Raw genomic sequence first — 8,490 nt, forward strand, 5'->3', positions numbered from 1 at the left:
AAAAAAAAAAAAAGCACCAGGGGAAGTGGAAAGCTTTGGAAAGATGGCTTGTGCTACACACACTGATTTATTGAAAGAAAAATAATAACTGAAACTTGTAGCACGAGAGCATACTCTAGTGGTAAGCAAGCACAGAAAGTGCTGGTTGGTTTGCACAGTGTGTGTGCTGGGTGCTGCTGTAAGACGCCTGCTGCTTTTCCATGGGAGGCTTAGTGCTCCTATCTCCTGCTTCGTGCTCCACTCAGCCTGACAGGAAATACCCAAGGCAGGCTGAGAAAATAAACAGGAACTTCTGAAGTAATTTAAAAACACAGCTTGAGAACATATCTCCAAAAATGGCTGTGTACTTAGAAAGCTGCCTTTGTACCGGGCTCTGTTGCAAATTTACTCCTGAGAGACACAGTTTAGAGGAGGCAGGAGATAGGAAAAGGGAGAATAATACTTAAAGCAAATTCTCTTCACCCATGGCAGTGTCATTACAAACTTGAATGAGCACAGTTATTGCAAATAAATAAAAACAATAGACCAGAACCAGTTTTACATAAGAAAATACTGGAATACTGTTCAATTAGTCCTAAGCTTTAGTTAAACCTTTTCTTTTGCCCATCAGGTGATAAGGTTAATACAGAAAGCACTCAGCTGCTGTACTTGTGTAACAACACTCAGCATCCATTTAATGAACTTGCATGTATACACATTTAGCAAAGCTTCAATATTGTCAGCACTGGACTGGCACAGAATTTTAATGGCAAAGTAGCCAGCCCTTGTCTTAATCGTAAACAATGTCCTTATGGAAGAAAAGCTTGTCCTCGTGGGGAACGTTAACAGTGCAAATAAGCACTGCTTCTATATTTAAACAAGAAGTTTGGCAGTATTTCTACCGACAATATATGCTTGCCTGCAAAGCATGAAGAGGAAGATTATTATACTTTTATTTGTTCTTAAGTGGCTTGAATAAGCTGCATTTTATGACTTCTTGCTCTGAGGAGGATGGGAAGACCGGACAGTTGAAATTGTTGGGTGTGGTGAAGAGTACATCCAGTGGAAAGAAGCAGCACACTAATTAAGCAAGCCTCTGATCCCATTCATGAGGCTGTCACCATGCTCATCCCATGAATGCATGTGTTTGGAATTACCGAGGTGAGCCAAGGATGGGCTGGGACATCTTTGGTCACCCAGTGCACCTTGGGACCCGTGTGCCCAGATGCATCATGCAGGTGGCTTGTAGCAGTCACCTTTGGACATCTGACAAAATGAGCTGTATGTAAGTACACTGTGCAACCACTGTGGCACTTCTCGGTGCCTTTTGAATCTGTGCCCAATTTAAATAAAACCTGTAAAAGAAAAAACACAAAAGTACTCCCCTGGTTAGGCTACAGCACAGTAGTTGTAGCTACAACACAGGGGGACTGGGGAGTTGGGGACTAAGATCCAAGGGAAAAATGTGCTTGCTCCATCGCTTATAAGATAGCTTACTCCCTATTTCACAAATCAACTTTATTCTCTTCCCCTCTTTAAAAAAAGAAAAAAAAAGAATAAAGAGATTTCCCCCTGCAGTTTTCGTTTTCCATGATTTTGTAACTTTATGTCTTGCAAAACTTTTTAGTCTTGCAAAAGACCTCCAGTTCCTGCTTGCCACCATTCTTTGCAGCCTTCCAGCTGATTTTCTGACACACTGAGCAGTCACAGATCCCATTTGTCTCGGCTGGTTTTCCCAGAACTCTGACAATCAGCTCTATGTTTTCACACCTGATTTCCTTAAACTTATTTATTTCTCCCCATGCCTTACTGATAGGCTCAGGTCTGGTGTCTGATCTGCACACAGTGTTGGCACAGAAGTTTTCCAGAGGGCACCTTCTTGCGAGTGACTGATGCACCACATGAGGGCCCCATTCCCTTCATCCCCAGGCCCCTCAACTACTCTATGATGAGTATTTGCAAGTATGGTGTGCTGGAAAGACCTTTTACCACCACAGAACGCATTCAAATGTGGTTGTTTGTTTTTTTTTTCCCCTTCTTTTTAAGTATATGTGCCAGATATCAACTGCTGCCTTGTATCTTGGCTGCCAAACTCATCAGCCTGGCCTGAGAAGTGCTCAAACACGACATCTATCTGAAGTCCTGCAATAGCAGATGATGTTCCAGGGATCTCCATGGTTCAGTTTGTCGTCCATGTTCTCACTGCCAGAAAAACTCATCAGAACTCACTTAGGTGAAGCGAATAAAATACCGCTTTCTGTTTTATACCTATTTACTGAACTGTGATAAGGATGTATGAGCTCAAGGTATTTGCACTAAGGAGGAGTATCAAGCAAAACAAGAATTGCATCCCCCAAAATCGCTCTCCTTTCTTGGTTTACCAGTGTCTTCTACTTGGATCTGTCATGTCTTCATTACACTCTTGCATTTAAAAATCTCCAGGGCTGTTACTGGTAGTTCGAGTTCTGTCTTTTAATGGTGGAGCTCCAGTCATTTAAAAAGTCTGTATTCTCCCCTAAAGTCATTGTCTTAGTCTCATTATGGTAAGGTGATAGCACAAACCGTTTCTCCTCTCATTCCACTAAGTTAAGGTTCCTGGCCAGGACTGTGATGTGGCCTGGCCAAAATTAACTTGTCTGTCATGGAAGATGCTCATTAGCACAGCTGCCCAGGGAGGTGGTGGGGTCACCATCCCTGGAGGTGTTCCAGAACTATGGAGATGTGGCACTGAGGGATGCAGGCACTGGGCTGGGCTTGAGGATCTTAGAGTTTTTTTCCAATCTTAATGATTCTCTGATTCTATGATGCTGAACACGGAAGATGTTTTGAGGGGAGAGGGTTGGAGGCTTAGCACATGGACAGAATGTTGAGTTTGTTAGTCCGAAGGCATCGGTTTGCTTTTCCCTGGCTAGCTAAGAGCAGATCTGACTCAGCCCTCTTAATCCTTGCTTCAAAGGGTAGCAATCCTAGAGACGTTTGTACAGTAGAGGAGCAAAACACCATCATTTCCTCTACCCTTCTACTCAGAAATGTCTGAGCCATCTCCAAAATTCTCCCACAGAATTCACCAAGGGACAGGAAACATTTGGCCCAGGAAATTTCAGGCCAAACACTCAGAACTGTGATACTCCATACTTAAAAAGAACTGAGACTTGCTGGGTGACAGCAGCATCCCCACAGCTCAGATGTGCACGTACCTCCTGCAAAACTTCTGAGCATGCTCCAACCTCTTGCTGCCTGGAGGCCTCTGTACAGGCCATGCAGTTGTTCTCCTTAGAGGTCAGGAAGCACAAAAACAGAATCAGGATATTTTGGCTCCATCTATATTTCCTCCAGAAGGCCAGGCTAGGAAGCAGATTAAATGGATTACATTAAATCCAGACTAAATCCTGGCGTGTACCCAGACCCGATTTGCCCATTCACGTTCCCAGTTACTCAATGGCCATGTGGCATTGACATTGCACAATGGATCTCAAATTCAATTTATCTGCTGGACTGCTGCTATGAGATGTCACCACAAGGATCTATATAGCCCACAAGGCAGAAGACGTGGTGAGGAGCAATCATCCCTAAGCACACATTAAAACACAAACTGAACCCAAGTCTCTTCTCTGTCATGCTCCAAAGATTGCTTCAAGCTCACATCTGAGCATCAGCTTATAACCTTGTAAGGTTTTTCCCACAGGGTCATGCCTCGTGATGCTGAGGATGGACGGTGGCTTAGCAATAAATCGAGGAACATATTCATTGATGAACGTGCTGGAGACTCTCAAGGGGCTCCAAATGAAAGGGAAACCAAAGGCATAGCCCTAGTAATTTGTCATATGGATATGGCTTTCTAGGAAGGGATCTGGAAAATTTGGTCTGGTCCCACTGAGAACAAAAACTTCCAGTTTGGCATTGCCTACTCCTGGATTTGAGGTAGAGTGATCTTACCCTGAACACCTTTTTAACAACAAGTGGGTGTTCACAATCACATCCAAACAACACTTAACGTAAATCAAAAGGCCAAGGCAGACATAGTGATGTTTCATAGAGCTGTTATTTCAAGGACGAGTGAAAAGACCTTCAAAACCTTCAGTTAACTGAGAGGAAAGCACTTTGATAGCCTCCTCCTCCTCTCTTGCATCTCAGAGCCCAGGAAAAGGTGACTGCAGTGTGATGTGGTCAGCAGCCACTGTGACATCTGCACTTAGGTTAGTGCACTCGTTGCCACTGCTTACAATTTACAAGCCTCAGACTTCTCTGCTTTCTACGGCCCGGGATTTTCAGGCTCTTTGCAAGCCAAAATGATAAAAATGCATCCCATTTTTCTAAGGCCAGAATTGCTGGTGCAGAAAATAGCTAAGTGCTGGGACTGAACTCTGCTTCTGCTTACACTGAGAGAAATCCAGCAACCCTCACTGCCTTCAGCTGATTCATTCCAGATTCCCTGAAACCAAAAGCAGAATTTGGCTCTTGCTGTTTTTTTCGTTGTTGTTGTTGTTGACATTAAGGCCTTTAAAGAAAATCCTGCAAAAGATTTAACCACAAACAAAATCTCTTGCCTTCCACAGATCTGCCTGAACCTGTGCTATGAAAGGAGCGGAAATCTTTTGCAGGGATGGGGACAGCATCAGGGTCTGTGCAGATACTGGTGCATGATATTAGCAGGACAGAGGGCAGAACTGGTGTGCACCATGACCCAAGGTGGGCTGTCATTACTACTGGGGTCAAAGACATTGCTGCTTGGTGACTTGATAAGTTTTATGAGCTAACAAGCAACAGCTCAAACAACATAAGCAGTTCTTCTGCAATATATGAGATAATTACACTTGTTTCCCCCTAATTTTAAGGAACCCTGTGGATTTTTTCATTTTTAAGTATGAAATAATGGCATACAATTTGACCTTCCCCAAAAAACCTTTTGCAGAAAGCAGTATAATCTCTACTGATTGTTCATGAAAATAGCTAGCAAGCAATATTATATGCACTGTCTTTCATGAAGATATCTATTAGCTTATCTAGGCTGGTTTGCGGCTAGTTGCAGCTGACTGATTAGAAAGACCACCAGGAGAATTGCAAGAAAAACCTCAAAAAATCATTTAAGTTTTGTACACATACATAAAACCCTGTCTATAGTTTTCACTTCAAGGGAAGAACTCCTGTTATTCTCTAGAAGACACCATAGGCAGGATGAAGAACTCCTCAGGCTCACATCTCTTCTACGATCCTATGAGTTGGACTCAATCCTTATGGGTCCCTTCCAACTCAGGATGTTTTGATTCTGTGATCTTCCACCTCCCACCTCCTTTGGCTCGCTTGAGTTTCTCCCATCACCAAATTAAACTGAGGAGCCAAATTCTCTTGGTTGCAGTCAAAAGCAGCAGCTGCCCATCTCCACTCCCATGCATGCAGTGAGTGGGTTTCGGAGCTGCTCTCCCAGCCCAGGACCAGCTGCAAGCAAATGCCAGCTGGGAATTCATTCCAAGTAGGCAGGTGCAGTGGCTGGAGAGCTTGTGGGTTGCCCTTCTGCCTCAAAACAACATTACTGCACATATGCTGCAAAGATAGCATTGTCGAGCAGAAGCTGGGGGCTCAATGCAATTTGGAGGCTTGCTCTCACAAGGCTTCAGAGCAGGAGGTGTGAAAATAGAGGATGCTCGGAGGATGAAGAATGAAACATTTTGGCATCAGCTCCACGCAAAGTGAATACATTTGCCCCAAGGGAGAGCAGGTGTGGAGCAGTGTCCCTTTGCAGCAGTGCTGGAGAGCTGGGTTCGGGGCCGGCTTCCCAAGGAGACTTGTTACAGCACAGGGGAGGTCAGAAAATTGCTGCAAGCAGCAGTAGGGGTGCAAAAAAAAAACCACAAACCCATCCGCTGTTACATTTAGCAATCTGCAGTTTAGCAGAGAGAAGGGTAGGCGGTAAGTTGACTGCAGACTGTAAGTACCACATGAGGAGAAGATTTCTGACGGTGGCAGGCTGATTAATTGAGCAGAGAAAGGCCTGAAGTGCTAAAAGCTGCAATTAGATAAACTACACCTAGCAGTAAGGTGAGGCCCTGAGGGAAGGCAGTGAAATGCTGGAGAAATTTTCCCTGGGCTGGTAGCTTGTGCTGAGTTTTGATGGCCTCTTCCAGCACTTTCTCCTCCTAATATCTCCTATTTCTCTTCCAACTCCTCTTTGCCTTTTCTAGCAGATGCGAGGGACGCTACGACTTGAGATGACTTAAATGTTCCTACAGCCATGTGTGGGCAAACAGAAGGTCATAGATTCATAGAATAATAGAAACACAGAATGGTTAGGTTGGAAGGGACCTTAAAGATCATCTGGTTCCAACTCCCCACTGTCGGCAGAGTTGCCAGTCACTGGATCAGATTGCTCAGGTCCCATTCAACCTGGGTCCATCCAGTGAGGTTCAGCGCCAGGGTACCTCGGCTCCCAGCCCAGCAAGGACCACTTAGCTTTTTTACTTAATGCATTTGGTTTTTGGGTTGGAAACCCCACGTTTCTGCTGATGTCCTGTGCAGAGTTTCTAAGGGACTATGGTAGGGATAGCAGTCCAGCCCCATACATAACAGATGACCCTGACAAATATCCAGTGCCACCACTTGTTGGCTTTGGCCTTATGCCACCCTGTAAAGCAGCATCTGTTCCTCAAGTCCATGGAGCTCCAGGAAACCAAGGCTGGGAGGAGAGAGAAACCAGTTTCTAACAGCCTCTAATCCCTGCCTTCCATAAGCAGTTTTAAAATGGCCATCAAATCTTCCCTCTGCCTTTAAATGAAAAAGTGATGTCAGCAGTAATCTGCTGCCCCAATTTATCCCCATATAGTTGGGCAGGTTGGGCTAATGCATTGTTCCATAAACATATGTTTTAACGCACCCGTGAGCGCATACACACAAAGAGAAAGCTTTGAATACGCTGCACTAGTTATGGAGACTAATGCCTTAAATATTACTTTTAAGACTAATGTCAGATTATTAAAAATATAATCCATTCTCCTGATTGGACCTAATGTAAGCAGGAGGATAAGAGGGCTTCTATCCATGCATTAACACATTTCATGGAGCGTAAAGCCACTTTCTTCCTCTTAAAACATAAGGTCAGGAACTAATAGAATCTGCACTTCAAGTGTTTTTTTGAAACATATTACACAGAAACTTTAGTGAAAGTTAATCTGTTGATAAGTGTTGGCTGGAGCTGTGTGAGTAAACAAGAAATAAATGTAATTCACATGGAATTTTTTTTCCCTGTTAAAGACCTATCTGTGCACTTTAAAACATTTATGTTTAAATAGAGCAGAGACCAGCACTAAGAAGCACTCAGCTCAAAGCAGCTTTATGTAAATGTGTCGTAAGGGACTAAAATAAAGTAAGCTACCCAAATCTCCCAAAGCTAACAGGAGAGGGGCTCTGACCCCATGGGAGCTCTCCCCCCACCCTGACCACCACCAGACCTTTCTGGATTTCATTCCCTTTTCTGGCCTCTTTTTTTTTTTTTTCCCCCTCATTCCCACTGTAGCAGGTTGAGTTGTTCCCCAAAACAGTCCCGTTTCCCCATTTCCTTTGCCCAGCCTCTGCAGAGTGATTCAGAAAGCCCAACCAGGTGCTGACACAGAGATGATGTCCACAAAGGGCTGGTGTGGTGTTCCCCAGGACCCATAAATCTGGCAGAAACACCAATTCTCAGCATCCTCAGCTCCTCTGTGGTGCTGGAGGCCAGGCAATGACCCAGCTGCAGCGGGAGAAGCAGGAGGTGGAAGCCTGTGCTGGCAAGCTCCGGGGCTTTGGCCCTTGTGCTCCCAGCTTCATGCCAGGGACTTAAGCTTTGGAAACAAGCAACAGCCACCAGAAAGGGATTGATGACATATGGATTTCATACATTCAGCAAATGAAGGAAAAGCTCGCTGCGGCTGCATGGGATTAGAGCCATTCATCTGCAATTCCTTACAGGGAACTTCCATCTCAGGAGATACTGATAGAAAGATAAGAATCAGAATTTGGGGTTTTAGCCAATTCCAAGGAAATGGGGAACAAAGCGATTTGGCATTTCCCAGCCAACCAGCAACACCTGCCAAGATGAAAGTAAGTTGCTGGTGCTGCTTGCACCCCAAGGCTGCTACAAATCCTTTGGTGACCAAAGTACCATCAAAAAGAAGCAGCAGCACCTTCCAGTCAAATACAAGCAAAAAATATTCCCATCAGAACCCAGATAGTTCCTCTCACCTTCAAATATCCTCTGGATGCACTTGCTTTCCAACATATTCATCCCTGTCAGATGTCATGCACCAATGAGGCTCCACAGTTCATGAGCAAAAAAAAGGAAGAAAAAACAGTAAGATAAAGAGCTGTCAGGCTGGACAGTGAGCCCTCATTGTGTGGCCACGTTATTTTAAATAGTAAGACATGACTTTGCAAAAAAGTGGAAATTGGTTTGTGTGTTTGTGTGGTGGTAGGGAGCAGGAGGATACTGCTATCTAAATCCCTTCTGCGGCTCTTGTCCTTAGCAGAAACTGATCATGCCTC

Source organism: Meleagris gallopavo, chromosome 5, assembly GCF_000146605.3.
Source record: "Meleagris gallopavo isolate NT-WF06-2002-E0010 breed Aviagen turkey brand Nicholas breeding stock chromosome 5, Turkey_5.1, whole genome shotgun sequence".
Taxonomy (NCBI): Eukaryota; Metazoa; Chordata; class Aves; order Galliformes; family Phasianidae; genus Meleagris; species Meleagris gallopavo.